Source organism: Erpetoichthys calabaricus, chromosome 7 (assembly GCF_900747795.2).
Source record: "Erpetoichthys calabaricus chromosome 7, fErpCal1.3, whole genome shotgun sequence".
In the NCBI taxonomy this organism is placed as follows: domain Eukaryota; kingdom Metazoa; phylum Chordata; class Cladistia; order Polypteriformes; family Polypteridae; genus Erpetoichthys; species Erpetoichthys calabaricus.
In genome coordinates, this window is record NC_041400.2 from 65,739,574 (window position 1) to 65,761,841 (window position 22,268).

Sequence of the window (22,268 nt, forward strand, 5' to 3'; positions counted from 1 at the left end):
CATTTCATCTTAAAAATGATACCGTCGTCATATGTAAATATGCACTTTATAAAGTGGCGCAGGTTGTGCAATATAACTGTATCACAAGTTTACAGTGAGGTAATTGTACTTATAAGTACAAACAGTTCTACAAGGAGCACTTGATGGACTGATTGAGTGCGTTTATAGTTCTTGGGATGAAACTGTTTCTGAACTGCGAGGTCAGTACAGGAAAGGCTCTGAAGCGTTTGTCATATGAGAGCAGTTCAATAGACAGCATGCCTGAGGCAGCGTGTGTTTGATGCTGTATACCGATAATTCTCTTTCCGATCAGCTGCTGTACAGCTGTGATTCACACTCAGATACAGTGATATAAATACTCCGAGTGGTGCAGTGAGAGTAATATGGAAAAAGATGATCCGATGTGGCAACACCTAATGGGAGCAGCTGAAAGAAGAAGAAGGTGCAGTGAGAGTAACAACGCTAAAGCAGTTATGGTATTTGGAATTGTTTGACCATTCTGTGGACCATTATATTGTTACAGGTTAATTACAATCAGATGCATTAAACTAATAAACAATATGCGGTTAATTGCAGTGTATTTATAAAGCCGCATCAGGGATGTGGATCTAAAAAAGAAAAGATAACCACACAGGAACAGTAGCACTGCTTTGACGCTGGGTGCCCCCAGTCTGCAAAACTGAGCAGAGAACTTGCATATGACAGGGTATGAGCTACTGTGGAAATGTGCGTGGCTTTACATCAAGTTTAGGTTTTATACATCGCGATTTGAACGTGGAAACGTTCTTACACAACATTTTTGTGCGTACACACCATTTATACATGAGGCCCCTTGTCTCAGCAGGCAGTCTCAGTCACTTTTACATCTGTCTACCAACTAAAGGAACAGTACCCATCCTGCTCAGGATGCTAATCAAGCCATGTTATCTTTCATCACTTATTATGGCCTGCTGGCCCTGTTTAAGGGAGGACCCTCCTGAGGTCTAATGTTGATTTCTGTGCAAGGCCTGATCATGAAATGTCACTGATTTTGAGGGACAAGGGAGGCTGAATCAGAGGCAACACTTGCTGCTTACACTTAGCCCATCTCTCCTGCTGGCAGTCCTGGAAGTAACTCAGCAATTTTAACTGTGCAGCACAACTGTTTTTGAACTGCAGTGCAGGTGTTATCAGGGGACAAAGATGGTCATCTCTGTTTCATTGCTTAGAAGAACACACCTGTTGCTTCGTAGGGGTCTCCAATCCCCTAAGCCTGTCAGTTGTTGATTGTGTGTGTTTTCCTCAAGGTGCTTGATGCTTTGTGGGGTACCCCAACCCCCAGATCGTCAATCGAGCATTTATGCTCCACAGGAGATACATTTGCAAGATTATTATGGTTTATAAAGTTAACTTTTCTCAATTTTTATTTGAATTATATGCACAGAGTTAAAAGGTTATTTTTTTAGTTCAGCTCTTTCACCTGCCATACTGCATGTGGTTCAAAAATTAGAAATTTGACTTTATCTTCAAATGTGACATTACTTTTGGGGGGGGGGGGGGGGGGGGGGGGCATAAATCAAACATTTTCTAGGGTTGCAGGCCATAGAAAAGGTTGGAAACCAATGCTCTAAATGAAGCCTTTCTTTTGAGACATAACCATTTATTTCTAAAAGAACAGTAGACAAGCAGTTGACAACGAAAATAATCACTGCTCCCTGACCTTATGGCTAAGTCTAGCAGACGTTTTCCTCCCCATGGCCCAATAGAAAAATAAAATTTGGGGAGAAAAATGCTCTGGTTGATATTTCAGGCATATTTAGGACAGCCAATATCACAGAAAAGGGAACCCTTGTGGTGTCTTGCCATGTCTGGATTCAAATCAAAGGAGTCGCAGGTATTGAAACACACAATGGAGTGAAATGACTTCATGGCATTCATGTTATCAGATTCTTTCTTAACTTTAAATATTTTGATCATAGTGGTTGTTGATGTCTGTTTGCTTAAATTCTAATTGAATTATCTAATCATTTAATCATCTTACAATCTTTTATAAGCATAGGATCTACATATTGATAAAAGTGAATAATCCATTACAAATAAAGGTGCCATGCTGTATTTTTCAAAGAGCACATGTTCAATCTTCATGTATGATCTTGCCAAGTTTTTCCTCAATAGTGTGTCTTCACGTTAACTTCTACTGGCAAAGAAATTCATTTATATTTTGAAAACAGTTTTTTCTGTTTCAGAGAGCTAAAGCCTCTCCCAGCAGCAAGTCGACTCTGAGCAAGATGCCAGTGCATCACATGGCATTCAAAGAAATCACTTTTATTTTCAGCTCAAAACAACTGAATTTCTTTTTTTTTATTATACTGACACTTTTTCTATATTGTGTTAAAAAGTAAATGATTTGTTGCTCACAAAATAACACAATAAGTACTTTGAATAATGTACATTTCAATGGAGTTTCCAGTGAAAAACAAAGGATGTCACAGCATGCAGAGCACTCTTATTTTCCTCTTTATATTCACAGCAAAACAGTATTCCAATTGAGTAGCTGCCAGGAAAAAAGTAAAGGCGGTGCTGGTTCAGGTGTGGGATTATCAGAGGTAATAAAAAATTGAGTTTAAATCAAAATCACATTATTTTTAGAGTTAAAAACTCACAAGAAGTACATGTGGTAAAATATGCAGAGTTATTGGAATATAGCAGAGAGATGTCGATTAAAAATCTACAAATTAGTACCAGATAACTGCAACATTAAAACGGCCAAAGAAAGAATGTAAAATGGATGTATTTGTACATAGTTGTGTTCTTTAAAGGATTACATTGATACGAGAATTCATCAAACTGGATCAAGAAAATAGGCAAACCTTATAAAAAGCTAATAAATAAATAACCCTGCTATGGATAAGAGGGTGTGGATGGATATATACTGTATATGTTAAAAAGTAACATTTTATCTCCAAAACGCTATTCAGACATAACAATAAAAGTAGGTTGATAAATGGTTGTGAGACATAACATTTACAGTAGATCAGGGGTCTCCAACTCCAGTCCTGGAGAGCTACTGAGGCTGCAGGTTTTCATTCTAACCCTTTTCTTAATTAGTGACCAGATTTTGCTACTAATTTTGCTGCTTTAATTTTAATTGATGCACAACTTAAGACTCAGGCCCCTTAATTATTTCTTTTTTCCTTAATTAGCAACCAAACAAAATTAAGACACAAAATGTACTAACACATAAATGACAACATGTGTCCGTCATGCAATAACTGAAAATAAAGAAAGGTGAAGGCCTCAATAATGTTGATCTGCTCAGGTCCACAAAACATTTTGACAGCACTCTTACAAAAGAAAATCAACAGTTTTGGAAATGTCTGCCATGGCAGAGCGAGCGCCATGGAATGAAATAATGGGTTTAATTAGCAACGAGAAATTGGCTTCAAATTAAGAAACTGAATAAAGTGAAGTTGGTTGGAGTTTGAGGCCCCAACTTAGTTGGTCATCTGTTGGCTCACATGAGAAAAAGGAAAAAAGAATCAATTCGGTGGTCAGAGTCTCAAGAAAAGTCAGTTAAAATAAAGGGAAATAGTTAATTAGCAGTAAAAAATTGTCACTAATTAAGAAAAGAGTTTTTAAATGAAAACTTGCAGCCACAGTAGCTCTTCAGGGGCCTCATGTATAACGCTGTGCGTAGAACTCACACTATAACATGGCGTAAACACAAAAGCGGGATTGTGCGTACGCACAGAAAAATCCAGATGCAGGAATCTGTGCGCACGCAAAATTTCACGTTCTTCCACTACATAAATCCTGATCAGCGTGAAAAGTAACGCACGTGCACGCGCCTTCTGTCCCGCCCCAACTCCTCCCAGAATTACGCCTCTTTGAATATGCAAATCAATATAAATAGCCTTCTGTGAAAAGACAATGGGAAAAGCACAGGGGAAAATATAAGAATTTCAGAGAATACCAAGTGGAGGCAAAGGAAAAACGTACTATTTGTTAGTTTAAGCAGTGGTATAATCAACAAAAGAAAGTTGATCGAGTGACAGAGTGTCGGAGAAACCCGATAGCTCAAGTTCAGAAAGTCGCACAGTACCCGAAATAAAAAAGAAATCACATATCAAAGTCGCCGTGAAAAGGCGACTCATAGCCCACCGTCTGAGTGTCATATGAAAGCTTATTAGGGTACAGACAAAAAAAAATTGGCACACAGTGGGAAAAAAGCACGAAATGTCAACTTTAATCTCGAAATTTCCACTTTAATCACGTAGTTTATTTTGCCATTAAAGTAGAAATATCATAAACTTCATCTTAAAATCATTTATTTTACTAGTTTCTCAAGTAGCACGTTAAATGCTTTGTTCTGTATTTGATCTTCTATGTGCTCTATGTGTGTGAATCACTACGTGCTTCCGTTCTTTTTCTTTCTCCGACAGGACACAGAATCCATTACATTCGAGATATTACAGCTCTCTGAATAATTAAAATACTGAGATGTATACGTGATATCATTTTCATGATGATAGCAATGAAAGCATGTTATTAAACATGGGAACACGGTGGCGCAGTGATTGTTCATATCTCACGCAAGAGGCTTGCTGAGCCATGTGCGACCTTCGATGAAATAATTTATTACAGAAGTACTGTCTCTTTCAAATGTACTTTTCTTTCTCCAAATACCCAATCACCACACAATCAGCTCTGTAATAGACGTTAAGCCATCTGTAAGCTTAGAATGCCGATTCTTCAAAACTTTTAAGGAACATTGAAATATCTTCGTAGTACATGTTTAATTATTCTATCCGTCTATCCTTCCAGTGTTGCGCCAGCACCAGCAATAATACAGCGCAAGGCAGGAGCTATCCGTGAACTAGCTATACGCTGCGGCACCGTGTCCTCACATGTTTAATTATTAACAATGCAGATTATTTAAATGAAGTTAAAGTTTTATCTGTATACTATAAGCAACATATTTTGCTGCATTTCATCTTAAAAATGATATTGTCATAATACACGCTTTATAAAGTAGCGCAGGTTGTGCAATATTATAACTGTAGTGTAAGTTTACAGTGAGGTAATTGTACTTATAAGTACAAACAGTTCTACAAGGAGCACTTGATGGACTGATTGAGTGCGTTTACAGTTCTTGGGATGAAACTGTTTCTGAAACGCGAGGTCCGTACAGGAAAGGCTTTGACGCTTTTTGCCGTGGTTGAGGTAGTGTGTACTTGAATCTGTATACTGATAATTCTCTTTCCGATCAGCTGCTGCTGTGATTCACACTCAGATACAGTGATATAAATACTCCGAGTGGTGCAGTGAGAGTAATATGGAAAAAGATGATCCGCAGTGGCAACCCTTAACGGGAGCAGCAAAAAGAAGAACAAGATGCAGTGAGAGTAACAACGCTAAAGCAGTTATGGCATTTGGAATACTATGGCTATTCCCTGGACCATTATATTGCTACAGGTTAATTACAATCAGATGCATTACACTAATAAACAATATGCAGTTAATTTCAGTGTATTTATAAAGCCGCGTCAGGAATGTGGAGCTAAGAAAGAAAGGGTGATCACACAGGAACAGTAGCACTGCTTTGACGCTGGGTGCCACCAGTCTGCAAAACCGAGCGGCGAAATTGCGTACGCCAAGGTATGAGTTACCGTGGAAATGTGCGTGGCTTTACATCAAGTTTAGGTTTTATACATCGCGATTTGAGCGTGGAAACATTCGTATGCAACATTTCTGTGCGTACGCACCGTTTATACATGAGGCCCCAGGACTGGAGTTGGAGACCCCTGCAATAGATACACAAATATTATTGTAGAAGGGCCATACCTTTTCAGGAAGGAGCAAAACTTCTTGTAATGTATAGAAAGTTTACACTACAAAGATGCTTCATTCTTTTTCTGTGTTAAAATTGTCTTTTTTGTTATTATTAATTGTTATGTTACTTGGCTGTTGAAAAATGTACATTATCTGTTTATGGTTTTTTGTTTTCTTAAGATGTAGATAGATAGATGCAGTGGATTTTCCATAATTGATAGGAGCCTGCTCAGCACCCGTCACTCCGCCACAGATGTCAAACTGTTCAGCTCCATGCCTACAATAGAGCCTGCTTTCCTCACCAGTTTGTCCATGCGTGAGGCGTCCATCTTTCTTAATGCTGCCTCCCCAGCACACCACCGTGTAGAAGAGGGCGCTCGCCACAACCGTCTGATAGAACATCTGCAGCATCTTATTGCAGATGTTGAAGGATGCCAGTCTTCTAAGAAAGTATAGCCGGCTCTGTCCTCTCTTACACAGAGAATCAGTATTGGCAGTCCAGTTCAATTTATCATCCAGCTGCACTCCCAGGTATTTATAGGTCTGTACCCTCTGCACACAGTCACCTCTGATGATCACGGGGTCCATGAGCAGCCTGGGCCTCCTAAAATCCACCAATAGCTCCTTGGTTTTGCTGGTGTTCAGGTGTAGGTGGTTTGAGTCACACCATTTAACAAAGTCCTTGATGAGGTTCCTATACTCCTCGTCCTGCCCACTCCTGATGCAGCCCACGATAGCAGTGTCGTCAGCAAAATTTTGCATGTGGCAGGACTCCGAGTTGTATTGGAAGTCTGATGTATATAGGCTGAACAGGACCACAGAAAGTACAGTCCCCTGCAGCACTCCTGTGTTGCTGACCACAATGTCAGACCTGCAGTTCCCAAGACGCACGTACTGAGGTCTGTTTGTAAGATAGTCCACGATCCATGCCACTAGGTATGAATCTACTCCCATCTCTGTCAGCTTGTCCCTAAGGAGCAGAGGTTGGATGGTGTTGAAGGCGAATTTAACTGAATTTTTATAATTCATTTAAGTAGGAAATATAAAAAAGCTCTCTGGTATTGTAAGACTAAGGTATTGCTTGGCTATGCATGTTTGTTTATAAGACATAAGTAACGGTTCAAATCAAATGTATAATGCAGAACTGTTACCATAATGCATGTATGGAATGTGAATTTCCCCTTGGGATTAATAAAGTATCTATCTATCTATCTATCTATCTATCTATCTATCTATCTATCTATCTATCTATCTATCTATCTATCTATCTATCTATCTATCTATCTATCTATCTATCTATCTATCTATGGATTCATAAGCTGTTTTAAAATTATACAAACATGCTCCAATGTTTGCTACCATTTATGCTATCTTAGGTGTGAGCTGAATAAGTTATTTTAAGAATGAGGATTTTAATTTTATGACCACTGAAAGTGACTGGTTTGGGAAAGGTATAGCTACTATATATAAGATCAGACAAATGAACCGATGAGAGAAAGACAAAAGAGGTCCAACTGAAAATGCTTTGAATCACTGATGAGACTTCAAGAAACAAGCACCACCTGGACAAACTATCAGATTTTCATCTGTGTACAGATCAACATGACAATCCAAGTTGTATGGTGAGTTGCTATACTCTATTTGCTTTTGTTTATGGTATTAGCTATTTGATGCTTAAAGATTAAAATTCAAAAAAGCCTACTTTCCGGAACAGGAACAGATTTCCTTTCTCAGCTAAATCAATCAACAACAACGAACATTTATTTATATAGCACATTTTCATACAAATAATGCAGCTCAAAGTGCTTTACATGATGAGGAAAGAGAAAAAAGACAAAATAAATAAGAATTAAAATAAGGGAACACTAATTAACATAGAATAAAAGTAAGGTCCGATGGCCAGGGAGGACAGAAAAAACAAAATAAAACTCCAGATGGCTGGAGAAAAAAATAAAATCTGCAGGGGTTCCAGGCCATGAGACCGCCCATCCCACTCTAGGCATTCTACCTAACATAAATGACGTCAATCAGTCCTCATTGTATTCAGGGTTCTCATGGAAGAACTTGATGATGACGGTCATGTGGACTTCATCCATCCATCCATTTTCCAACCCGCTGAATCCAAACACAGGGTCACGGGGGTCTGCTGGAGCCAATCCCAGCCAACACAGGGCACAAGGCAGGGATAGATGTGGACTTCTGGTCTTTAATCCATCAATGTAGGGACATCACGGTGCTTTGATCAGGTGGTGGTGGCGCAGGTTGCCACCCCAGAAAACCGGAAAAAGAACAGAAGAGAAAGTAGGGGTTAGTACGGATTTTGAATATGAATACCATGAATAATAATTATAATTAATTGAATATACAGAGCATCAGGATTAAACTAAGATGAAGCTATGAGAAAGCCAAGTTAAAGTAATGTGTTTTCAGCAGTGTTTTAAAGTGGTCCACCGTATTAGCCTGGCAAATTCCTATTGGTAAGCTATTCCAGATTTTAGGTGCATAACAGCAGAAGGCCGCCTCACCACTTCTTTTAAGTTTAGCTCTTGGAATTCTAAGCAGACACTCATTTGAAGATCTAAGGTTACGATTTGGAGTGTTAAGTGTAAGACATTCCGAAATATAAGATGGAGCGAGATTATTTAAGGCTTTGTAAACTATAAGCAGGATTTTAAAGTCAATTCTAAATGACACAGGTAACCAGTGTAGTGACATCAAAACTGGGGTGATGTGCTAGGATTTTCTTTTCCTAGTTAAGATTCTAGTAGCTGCATTCTGCACTAGTTGCAATCGATTGATGTCTTTTTTGGGTAGTCCTGAGAGGAGAGCATTACAGTAGTCTAGTTGACTGAAAACAAAAGCGTGGATTAATTTCTCAGCATCTTGAAATCAATCAAGGTAAGGGTGGACACTTCTAACAAGATGGTTACAGTGACAGTCATACCTGGGTGATATCTGCAGGAACTACTGAACAGAAGGTAGTGTTCCAGAAGTCCTGGGTGCAAGTGCATCACAGCTGTGAACTAGATGTATCCCTAGAATAGGCAAATTAAAGTTAGTGACAGAGAATTAAACATTATATATTAAAGCAAATTTGTGCATTGGAAAAGGTGTTTATGGTTTCAGGAGTGTGTCCCCCAAAGCTTTTCCATGATAAACCTTACAGCTCAATAAAGATTCAGAGCATTTGAATACATGATCTGAGAGGGCAAGAAGCAAAATGACTTGACCTCTGCACCATGTGAAGTCAATTCTTGTGAAATGCTGATCAACATTAAAACTGGTACTTACAAAATAAATTAGAATAAGAGGTGTGGAAAAAATAAATACTGTTAATACATCCAAAAATTTAGCACATTATTCAGACTAACCAATGAATCGATGGACCACAAAACACATTTGATCTGTGCATATGTATAAACATGCATACGGTTTATTAAAATGGTAGCCTAACAAACTGGGGATTGCTGTTGAAATATTGTTGTGACAATGACTGAATTCTTGCATTTTTAGGTCAGGATTTCTATGAAAAATGAACCTGAACTAAAACTATTTGGACCCATCAAATCTGCAGACACTCCTCACAGAGTATCCAAGCTTGGATTTGAACTCAGGAATTGTGTGCTCTGAGGCAGGACTTACCATTATGGTAAAGTGCCTTACCTTTAACTTCACCTGAAAGTATGTTGATTGTTTTCATCATCATTTTTCTAGTGCTTCTTGTTATGTTTTGTTAATTTAGTAATTTATATTTTGCAACAGAAACGGATGAAATAGTTACATTTAACATGTACATTAATGCAGTTACACATCATCCTATACTATACAAAGCAATACTTCAGCCTCTGCATTGAGATCTTGCCTTTGATAAAGTCTGAACCCATAAAAGTTCATCTGCTTCCAGTTAAGATCTTCTTCCTCCAGGATTCACTAAAATCAGCATTTATAAATCTATTAGCAGATTGCGTCTCACTGACGTGTGCCATTTTCAAGACTGCATGTTACATTTTATATGTTCTTAAAGTATTTATCTTGACAAGTAATCTTTGTGAGGTCTATCATTTTTCATTTCAGTATATCATAATTAGGCGCTGCATTGTGGTGCAATGGCTAAGCAAGGCAACTTCTTGCTTCCAGCATCCTGTATCTAGTTGAGGCCTATATAGAGTTTGCTTGTTCTCCCACTGTTTACTTTTTCCTGAGATTATCTTACTACAGTTCAAAGGACAAGAAGGTAGGCTAAAAGCGACATATAAATTGGCCATGTGAGTATGTAACATTGGGCCTTGAACTGGATTGGTGATCTGTCTAAGACTGGTTCCTGCCTTTTGCCTGATTCTGCCACTGGTTGACCATAATACTGAATTGGATTAAGCAGATTTGAAAATATAGTGTAAAGTCATGCTATACCTTAACTATTTTTTTTTTATCTAAGAAGAGAATTAATGATTTCATAGTTTAAAAAATATTTGCGCATTGAATAATATGTGACCAACTGAATATCATTTAAGAAGAATGAGAACTTGATTCCTGAGCAAACACACTTTTTGTGTCTTATGTAAACACTGCCATCTAGTGGGTACATTGTGATAATTCTGACGTCAAAGAAACATTCTTAAATTCATAACATAACGTAAAATTCCCAAACCCGCTTAATCCAGTTCAGGTTTACAAGGTTCTGAAAAACTGAGTACAAGGCATGAAACAGCCCTGGACAGAGTGCCAGTCCACCACTGAGCCCATTCACACATACTCACACTGAAAAGAGCAGAATTAGAACCGCCAAACAAACTTACACACACGTCTTTGGGAATGTGGGCAGAAAACTCAAACAGGCAAATGAGGAACATGCAATCTCCTCAAGGACAATGACCAGAAATGGTATTCAGAATGCTGGATCTGCACTGCTAATTCGAACATAAACTTATTTGATTGAAAATTGGCTCATCCAGTCATCATTTTTAACCTACTTAATCAAGATTACATACAGAACTTCATAGGACCTAATTTAACTTAGAACATTGGAGATGTAATGAGAAGTCAAGTAAAATGACACCTTTTATTGGCTAACTAAAAAAGATTACAATATCCAAGCTTTTGCCGGCAACTCAGGCCCCTTCTTCAGGCAAGATTGTAATGTAAATAATAATTTAACCATTTTTCTTATTCATCGAAAATCTAGTGTTAATTTATGCATGTATTGTATGAAAATCCTGTTAATTTTATCACATTATAATTTCTCTTTCTACAGGTAGTACTAGGGTGTTGTACCGTGTTAGCCATTATGAATGTAGAGAAAAGCCAAGCAAAATGACACCTTTTATTGGCTAACTAGAAAGATTACAATATGCAAGCTTTCGAGGCAACTCAGGCCCCTTCTTCAGGCAAGATGTAATACAGAAACTGAAGTTTCCTATGTTTATATACACACTCTAGGACAAGAAACAACATTGGTAAATCTTTAAATGAGAGATTTTGTATGTAAAAAATTAATAGATTCATTCAGGCTAGGGTTAATTTAGCAAGAGAGAAAAGAACAATGTATCGTCAAGATCTCTGGATAAGATAACTGTCCAACAAAGTCTTTTGAAGTTTGTAATGAGTTTTTCAAAACAATGTGGGTCTGTAGACAGGTTGTCTGTCATTCTGAGAGATGTAAACAATCCTCATATCTGGCCATAAAACTCTTGTCTTTATTCAATCCATGTTGTAATGTATTAAATTTTAGCATGAGTTTAACTTCCCATTCTTTTCTCTCTTGCTGTGTTTTGAAGTTGCCCATAAGCACTGTGACCTTAAAGTCCTTCTCACAGTGTCCATGGCTGTTGAAGTGGGCCGCCACAGGAACATCTGTGTTGCCATGTTTAATGTGGAACCTGTGTAAGTTCATTCTCTGGCGGAGTGTTTGTCCAGTTTCTCCCACATAGAGTGCAGTGTCAGGACATTTCATGCAGAAAATTAGGTAGACTACATTAGATGATCTGCAGGAAAATGATCCCTTGATGTGATGTTCGAGTCGGCAGTGTGGTATAACTATACGGTCTGTATCATAGATGTGGGCACATGTTTTGCATCTTTTCTGTAGGCATGGAGATGTGCCATTTTCTGTTGGTTCATTTAGGGAGCCTCGGACAATTAATTGTTGAAGGTTTGGTGGTTGTCTGTATGCCAGGAGGGGAGGTTCAGGAAATACATTTTTCAGTGTTTGGTCATTGTTTAGTATTGGCTGAAGTTCTTTTATAATTTTTCGAAGTGTTTCAAGATGTGGGTTGTAGGTGACAACAAGGGGGATGCGATCCTTGTTGTCTTTGTTTTTATATTCCATCCCCCTTGTTGTCACCTACAACCCACATCTTGAAACACTTCGAAAAATTATAAAAGAACTTCAGCCAATACTAAACAATGACCAAACACTGAAAAATGTATTTCCTGAACCTCCCCTCCTGGCATACAGACAACCACCAAACCTTCAACAATTAATTGTCCGAGGCTCCCTAAATGAACCAACAGAAAATGGCACATCTCCATGCCTACAGAAAAGATGCAAAACATGTGCCCACATCTATGATACAGACCGTATAGTTATACCACACTGCCGACTCGAACATCACATCAAGGGATCATTTTCCTGCAGATCATCTAATGTAGTCTACCTAATTTTCTGCATGAAATGTCCTGACACTGCACTCTATGTGGGAGAAACTGGACAAACACTCCGCCAGAGAATGAACTTACACAGGTTCCACATTAAACATGGCAACACAGATGTTCCTGTGGCGGCCCACTTCAACAGCCATGGACACTGTGAGAAGGACTTTAAGGTCACAGTGCTTATGGGCAACTTCAAAACACAGCAAGAGAGAAAAGAATGGGAAGTTAAACTCATGCTAAAATTTAATACATTACAACATGGATTGAATAAAGACAAGAGTTTTATGGCCAGATATGAGGATTGTTTACATCTCTCAGAATGACAGACAACCTGTCTACAGACCCACATTGTTTTGAAAAACTCATTACAAACTTCAAAAGACTTTGTTGGACAGTTATCTTATCCAGAGATCTTGACGATACATTGTTCTTTTCTCTCTTGCTAAATTAACCCTAGCCTGAATGAATCTATTAATTTTTTACATACAAAATCTCTCATTTAAAGATTTACCAATGTTGTTTCTTGTCCTAGAGTGTGTATATAAACATAGGAAACTTCAGTTTCTGTATTACATCTTGCCTGAAGAAGGGGCCTGAGTTGCCTCGAAAGCTTGCATATTGTAATCTTTCTACAGGTACATTTTTGAAGTACTGAAAAATGTAGATATAAAACATTCTTTAAAGTGACATATTTCATGATTCTGATAAACTGGACTTCTTAAGTTTTCCAAATCTGATTTTTTTTTTGTTACAGGTCTGCAGACGCCTAATTCAGCAACTCACTCCAACAAAATCAATTTGTCTTTTGTCATCGGGGTGGACTGACAACCAATGAATGCTCATCCAGAGCTACAATTCATATAAAGCAGCAATGAGAAATAAAGAACACGGGTGTATTGGACCTTCGAAAGTGAAGAAAAGCTTGTAGGTCTAATGTCACATGTGTTACATGCCATGACACAATGGAAGAATGAAAACTAAGATACAAACTGTGGCCTTTGTATAGCACCAGCTCCGTCAGGCAGCATGGTACTGGATTTCACAAAAAGGGGTGAGCACAACTGTGCTGAAAGGACAAGCAAATATAATATGGTATGGCGACGAGATCATCTACTGCAGTTAGCATCTCTGACATGCCAAATGACTACAAATATAATGTGACATTGGCTTAAAAGCAAAAGAAGTTCTCCCAGGACAATGCAAACTAATATAGTACAGCATGGCTGCTGAATTCACACATATAGATAAACAAACACCATTAGCTCAAGCATTAAGACTCAAGATGAACATCATATAATTCAAAATAGAAATTATTCAAAAGCTAATAGGTATCCAATCACCTGCAGCTACAGTAAAAAGGTCCAACTTATGTATAATTATGTCTAAAGAGACTCTTTGATAAAGGACTTCCATACAAGTTTGCTGTCCCACAATGTTATCATCATTTCTAAAATGCAATATTAATATATCCTCTTTGACAAATGTATTTGCAAACCAATGTTCAAAGAAAAGATAGCAGTTAATAATTTAAAGCAAGTTGCCATATAATTGAAAGTACTGATGTGTAGCAGTGTCACCAAGGTGGACAGCAATTCCCAGCAAACCCAGAAGTACTACACTATTGAGTAGCTTCAGATTTGCACGGAGGTTGCTAGGAAGATATAAGATTAGGTGTTATCTTTAAAAAGGAGCTGAAAGATGCTGGAAAAAATGGCGATCATCTGTGTATTTATGTTTCACCTTCAATTGGATTACAATTTACCACCACCTTGGATTACAGTTTTTCTGGATTTATGTTAATGGGTCCGCTTGTACACCTGGTTTTGTCTGCATCTGAAATCACCTTCATCTAGGGAAAAAGCTCCCAATCACCACAAAATCTTCATTTACATTGGCATCATGGTATGACAAAACTTTACATTTTATTTTATTTTATTCAGGAGACTATTCACAATGACTTTCATTCCCTTCACAATCATCATCTGAATTTGCTATACTGGACAGTGTTTGAACTTTTATCATGAGGTTTACCGTTTAGGGCTTAGTGTTTTGTTGGGTTACATTTGTTCAGTAGCCTTCAGGGGAAATAGGGTGGGATTTGTGTGCATGTTGTTTGTGAATTATTTTTTGCCCTCTCTATTTGTTTACTATATTCCTTATTAGCAATCCATTTTGAGGTGCTGTGTTAAGTGTCTCTGTTTGTGTGTGTATGCTCGGTCATGGCTGAGTGTGGTTCCTGGGGTCCCCAAAATAAAAATAAACAAATCAATGTTTTATCAACTGCAAATGTGCATATATCATTTAACATCATTTAAAAAAATGGCTTGTTTTGTCTTTTCTAAATTGATAAAAAGGGGTCTGACGAGTATCCTCCATCAACCAGAATTTGTTTGGTGGAAGGAGCAACATGCTGTCATCATGCTAATCACAATCAGTAGCTGGCGTGTATGGATATGCTGAGAGGTTTGTCATACTAGCCTTCACCTAGCCTTGGTGCCACGGCCCATCTGCCAAGTTGTTTTGCCTGCCTAAGGTAAAGTCATCCCTGATGGAGGATCGCAGGAATCGTGGGAAAGAGGGGTCCTTTCATCGGATTAGCGTTATTTCAGCTGTGGAATGGCCAAATGGGGGAGGCAGCTTGATGAATGAGGTCTCCAGGACTCTAAACAAATCCAAATCATATTATGTGATATCATCTACTGTTAAATTCTAGTCCGTACTGTATTGAGGATTTGCTCTGTTCTGTGTATTGTATTGTATTGACCCCCTTCTTTTTGACACCCACTGCACGCCCAACCTACCTTTGAACTGCCTTTCCCAAGATTTCTTCCATTTTTTCCCTACAATAGTTTTTTGGGAGTTTTTTCTTGTCTTGTTAGAGAGACAAGGATTGGGGGGCTGTCAAGAGGCCTGTTAAAGCCCATTGAGGCACTTCTTGTGTGATTTTGGGCTATTCAAAAAATAAATTGTATTGTATTGTATTGTATTTATCTCCCAAGAACTAAATCTTAAAATCTGATTTTGTTTTCTACTGAAGTTGACAATCATTATCAATTTTACATCTTTTGATGACTTCATTTAGATTTATTTAAAAAAAAGAATGTCATTTAATTACCCTCCAAAAGCTGTAACTTTCGGGCATGTATTGTGTCTGGACTGGTTCACTGTGCTTATATCTGGTAACGTGTGTTATGACTTCACTCAGTGATGGATTAAAATGATCTTAAGTTTCAGACAGAGATGAATTCCTTTATGCAATGCAAATTCAAGTTTTGAAAACAGTCATTTTTTTTTTGATTTTATTAAAATCAAATAGCATTCCATACAAATAACTAAAGTTTTACAAAAAAAAGTTTTGAAACAAATCAACCCCAACCCCTGAGAAAGAGAGCTAGGCCAGCAGAGTAAAACTTAAAGCTAGTAAAAATAAGTAAATAGATAAATTAATAAATGAATAAAGATAAATAGAGTAAAAGAGGGGAGAGAACCTGCTTCCTCAATTTAAATGCTTATTCTAAAATGTTATTGATTAGATCTTGCCAGGTTCTGAAAAAGTTTTGTACAGATCCTCTAACTGTGAATTTGATTTTTTCCAGTTTCAAATAGTATATAACATCAGTTACCCACTGACTTAGAATAGATGAGTTAGGATTCTTCCAGTTGAGCAAGATAATTCTACGTGCTAGTAGTGAAGTAAAGGCAATTACAGTTTGTTTGTCCTTCTCCACTTTAAGGCCATCTGGGAGTACCGTATATACTCGAATATAAGCCGAGTATTTCAGCACCCAAAATGTGCTGAAAAACGTCACACTCGGCTTATATTCGAGTCAGGTCCCGCTGCCCCCCCGGTATATGAACAAGCCAGTTTCCCTTTCGGTTTGTGCGCGCCGATGATTTCCGCACGTGTTCAGTCTCTCCCTGTGCATTCCCTGTGCAGCGAGCGAGAAAGAGAGCACGTGAGAGAGAGACACACACACACACACGCGAGAGAGAGAGACACACACATACACGTGTGCGCACGAGAGAGAGACACGCGCGCGAGAGACACACACGCACGAGCGTGAGAGATACCATATTGTTTTTGTTGACCCTCTTCTCCACTTACAGAGCTAGTTTACTGTTTTTCTTTGAAATAAATACTCAAAAACATTTAACCTACTGATGCCTCAATTAATGTACGGTAATTTTATTGGTATTTATTTTCATTATTGAAACTTACCAGTAGCTGCTGCAATTCCCACCCTAGGCTTATTCTCTAGTCAATAAGTTTTTCCAGTGTTTGTAGGTAAAATTAGGTACCTCAGCTTATATTCGGGTCGGCTTATACTCGAGTATGTACGGTACACCAAATACAGCTGTTAATGGATTAGGAGGGATTGTGACACCAAGGTTGTCTGATTGGCATTTAAAGATTTTGGTTCAAAATGATGTTAATTTGGTGCACACCCAAAACATGTGGCCCAGTGAGGGCAGAACTTGATTGCAGCGTTCACAGGTTGGATCTTGCCCTGGAAACATTTTGGGCAATTTTAAATGAGAGAGATGTGCTCGATATATAATTTTGATTTGAATAATTGTATGCTTTGCGCATATGGAGCTCGAGAGAATTCTGTGCATTGCCACTTTCCACTCCTTTTCTGAGATGTTGAGTGAGAGATCTTTTTCCACTGTACTCTGAATACAGTAAAATTAACAGTCATTTTTACGGCAGTCACATAGTCAGCTGACAAAATGTTTACAGCAGTGTGCCCCAAAGAGCCTAAACCAAGTCAAACATTGTAGATGTATGCAGCCATAATTTCCAATCATCTAGATTTACAGTACATCTTTCAGCCTGAATACTAAGGTGTGCATGTCAATATGGCTAGTAAATTATACTTGATTGTTATTGGACTGAGACATTGTTACGGAATTTATCATTATTTTTTTTAATCTTCAACTTTAATAAAAAAAACACCATTTAGTTATTTGTGCAAGTTTCCAGTCTTCAAAATTTAATTAAATTAAAGTTCATAAAGCAGACATAAAAATGTAAAAACACTTTGCAATGGAATAAAGCGCAAAAAAGTCATGCTGCCATTCCTAACATGAATTGAAGCCACATGATTTAGATCAAGAAACCATCCTAAATAAGAGTGAATTCTTCATAGTCTATTCCAGTTACTGTATGAATGGTGGGATAACATGTATGCTGAATAATATTTCCCTTACTGAAATCTCATATCCTGTAACTGAAAGATGACTAAAATATGACATGACTATTTATGACAACATATTTAAGTGAAAGAGAAAGGGAGATGTCAAATGTGTCCTCTTAAATAAATAACTTTATATTATTTCTGTATTGTTTTCAGTCAGTTCTTTTTTTGTGAACTATTTTTGTTATTAAACCAAACACATTTCAACTACAGGAAATATAAGATGGAACACAACCATAAAAGTAAAGCAACCCAACCCCTTCCAACTCACCCATCCTGGCAGAACCAAGGGGCAGATCCTATATAATAAGCAGTTCCCTGAGGGGAGTTAGAGGAAAGAGTACTACGATCATGCTGCCTCAGTAGGATCAAAGAGGAGAGTAGCAGCAAGCCACGATCTGCAATTAAGCTGAAAGAAGTCCAGTTTTCATTTGTCTGCATGATAACGTGTCACACAGACAATTCAAAATGAATTAAATTGTTGAGGAAAGATGACCAGGTCTCTACAGTAAAAAGCTTTCAAACTTTTCAATGGGAAGCCAGAAACAGCTTGGCTGCTAGATTGTTAAGATATAATCATTTACACTGGTGAAAGTTAAGGAGGGCAAGAAAAGGAAGGCTTAAGATAAAAGAAGAATATTAAATGAAAGAAAATAGAGAGTGATATACATAAGCCCTAATGAATAAAAAATAGTATGCCATGCCAGAACATGTGGGGAAAAATTCCAGGTATATTTATTGGACCCACATTGTGGAATGGGTGACTGGTGATGCCCATGTTTACGGAGAATATTTTAAAGTCTATGAAGAATTTTAAGTTGGATCTACTGGTAGTTGGGTTTTCTGTAGCAGTGTAGTAATCAATCTGCATCATCAATGTGTATCTGTGGCTTTTGCAAGGAAAAAAGAGGAAAGACGTATTTGGACTATACCTACAATTACTGCTCTGTTAGGAGCTGACCATAGTGCACCTATTAATCACTTACTGCTGTGTAACAGCACCATAACAAAGCTTTGTTTGTGTTACACGGTGTAATGAGACACTGTCTCCGGGAATTATGGTGAGAGGAAAAGAGATCAAGATTTGGAAACCTGACCCTGAACTGTAGTACAAAGCCAGAAGCAGTCGAAAACCAGAAAGACTAATAGTACCAGGCAACTAAAATACGAGGACAAAGCAAGCGGTCTGGAACAAAAGGAGGGTTCAGATACAGACTGGTACTGAATGCTAGCCCTACCTTGATTCTAAAATTAATATATACATATATATATATATATATACACATCTGCGGTGGGTTGGCACCCTGCCCGGGATTGGTTCCTGCCTTGTGCCCTGTGTTGGCTGGGATTGGCTCCAGCAGACCCCCGGATCTGTTCGGATTCAGCGGGTTGGAAAATGGATGGCTGGATGGATATATACACATACATACATATATATATATATAAACACAGTATATATATATATATATATATATATATATATATATATATATATATATATATATATTGTGATGGATGACCGGGGCCCATGCCTGGCCGGGACACGCCCTTCACCACATTTGCCTGGGGGACAAGGGTGGGAAGCCCAGTATCTCCCCCTAGACACTAGATGGCAGCCTCCCTGGGTTGCAGCAGTGCCTCAGACTCCCCCAGGGCTTCATGGGGCTTAGAGTTCTGTGCAGCTCTGTGGGGTTCCGCAGGCGCCGCCAGGGGGTGATGCAACAGGAGCGACTGGCCCCTTTTGGGCACTGGTTTCGCCTTACCCAGAAGTGCAGTCGGATATCGATAATCAACCAGCTGGAGCACTTCCGGGTACCCAATAAAAGGGAGCCAGCGACCACCACTCAGCAGCCGGAGTCGGGTGGAGGAGGACAAGGTTGCTTGGGAGGAGTGGTGGTGCCTAGGAGAAGAAGAGTGCTTGCTGTACTGGTGTGCTTTAGTTGGGACTGTGTATTGCCTGTGAGTCACGGGGAAGACGTGCTCCCACAAATCTTTATTTGTTTTATTTTACACGTGCCTCCCGTGTCCAATCTGTGTCGGGTCGGGCACTATACAGCATCTAGTCTTACAATATATATTGTGAGAACTAGCCCGAACACCATCAGACAGACACCAACAGTGCTATAAGACACACGGTTGTTTATTTATAAATTACAATTCCCACACACACACAGTGTTCCCACACCAGTCACTCTTACACGGGCCTTTAAACGTCCCTGGGCCGCCTTTCTTCTCTACGTCTCTGGAGCTACATCCTCCTCCTTCACCCGACTCTCACTCCCTGACTGTAGGAAGGTGGCCCCTTTTATAATCAATGGTGTTTCAGTAGTGCCGCATGAGCACCCGGAAGCACTGGATGGTCTTCCATCCACCCTCCCAGGTGTGGCGGAAGTGCAGATATCCTGGGCTCTATGAGGCTCGGGGTGCCCCCTGGCAGTGGCCATGGGCCCCAATGGGTTTGAGCCTCCACACTCCGTCCCCGTGGTCTCCACACTATCCTGGGTGGTTGCCCCCTCATGGCCCGGGTGATGTATAATCCGCCTTCCGGTCCTTCCAGGCATCCCGGCTGGGTCTGGCCCCCAACCTCCTGCCACAATATATATATACACATATATATTTGCAGCTGATGGAGCATGGAGCCGAACCCGCATCATCACATTTGGTGGCAGAGGTGGGATGAGCTAGCAGTGAGGACAGAAGAGGAGACAGAGCAGCAAGCAGGATTGGTGCCAGACTTTGATGAACCCACGTACCCGAGCCTGAGGAGGACATTTTTAAAGGACAGAGCTTTTTATGGACATTTATTTATTGCTGGTTTTATTTGTCTTTTAAAGTTCTTATTCTTTTAATGTCCTGTTTTAATGAAGGGGGGCTTGGGTTGGTTTTATTGTGGGATTAATGGTTTTAGTGCTTTTATTAGTGCAGTGTAGAGTGGCCGAGCTGTGGATCTGGTTTCCAGTTGCATTGGGTTGGTAGTGGCGTGGAGCCTTCCCATGCAACTGGAGTCTTATGGAGGGTGGAATGTGGTGTTATGGGTCCACAGCTCTTCCAGCAAAGGCTGTTTTGTTTTAAATAAATAATCGCCGCACTCGCGGCTTAGCAAGGGAGCGTGGTGGCTGAGGTAAGCCGCAGGGCGATCTGCGGTGTGGGCGTTTCTCACCTAAGTACACAGGTGAGGGACTGCCCACATCCGTGATTGTTCCTGTGGCTAATGGGCTGCAGCTGCCATGTCCTCTCCGCATATATAGAGAAGCGCGAGCAGGTTAAGGGGGAAAAAGAAAAAAAGGAAAGAGGTAAAAGAAAGAACAAAAAGAGAAAGGAGAAGGAAACGGGGGTGGCAGGAAGAAAGTCGGCAGGAAGGCTAGAAAGCCGGTGCGGATGAGCGTGCGAGCGCTCGCAGGCAGCTGTGTGGAAGCCTGGGTGTTAGGCCGACACCCAGGAGTCGTAGTAGTAGTCGCTCCCGCTGAGTGAACAAGTAGTGGGGGTGACCAGTGAAGGGCGACTGGCCCCGTCAGGCCAAGAAGGCAGCGGGAGTCGGGAGGCTTGGAAGTAGGAGTCCCAAAGTGAGCGTCCTGGCCCTTGGGATTAAAGCCAAGTCTCGATCGGGAGAGCGGAACCGAAGCCAGGGATCGGGGAGCATCCAGATCAGTCATGTGGAGAGAAGGCCAGCTGCAGAAAGGGCGACTCTCCTGTTGCGTGGTCCAGATGGGAGAAGCAGGAGAGCTGCCAGGTAAAAGACACAGGGCTTTAGATTTGTTTTAAAGAGACTGCCTTCAGCATTGTTTTAACCTCGTTTTAAAGGAATGTTCTATTTATTGATTTTAATCTCCACGTTTCATTTAATGGATTATTTATTTATTGAACATTGCATTACTGCACTTTACTTTGAACATTGTTGCACTTTGTTTTCGTTGACTTGTTTGAATAAAAGCACTTAGCACTTTTATACATCATCCCCTTGCTCAATGTTTATTGCCTCACTGTCTAGCTCATCGGTGACATTACCGACGGTGTTGGGTTCAAGGGCTCCCTAACAGAAGAGGGGAGCATGGAGCCGAACCCGCATCATCACAGGCACACCATGAGCTTCTGCGGAGCACATCTATCCAGTGGTTGCCAACCTACAAAGTGGACTGCTCTCCCCAGAGTGCTCAGATTAAGGCAGTCCTAAAATGGCTGCCAACCTGCACTACTAAAATGCAAAAAATGCATATACAAAAACTAAATAAAACTGGAAATGGCAGCTTTTTAAATTTTATCTAGCAAAAAAATCTGCCAATAGGATATGCAAAATTAACTCCACGAGATCGGTTAAAATAAGCTAAATAATCTTAAATACAAAGTTCTTGATAAATCAATAACTCTTAGAATAAGGAAAACAGTAAATGGCTTGAAATAAAAAATTCACCTGCTAAGATTTAATTTTTTACAGTGGTTCACCTGTAGGTCCGTATTGGTATGAAGCATGTTGCCTCCTATCAGTTGTACACCTATACTATCTAAATTCTGCACAACTTTTTTAATAAAATGTATATATATAAATAAATAAACAAAAATAAATAATAACTAATTAATAATAATAATAATAAATAAATATATAATATATAT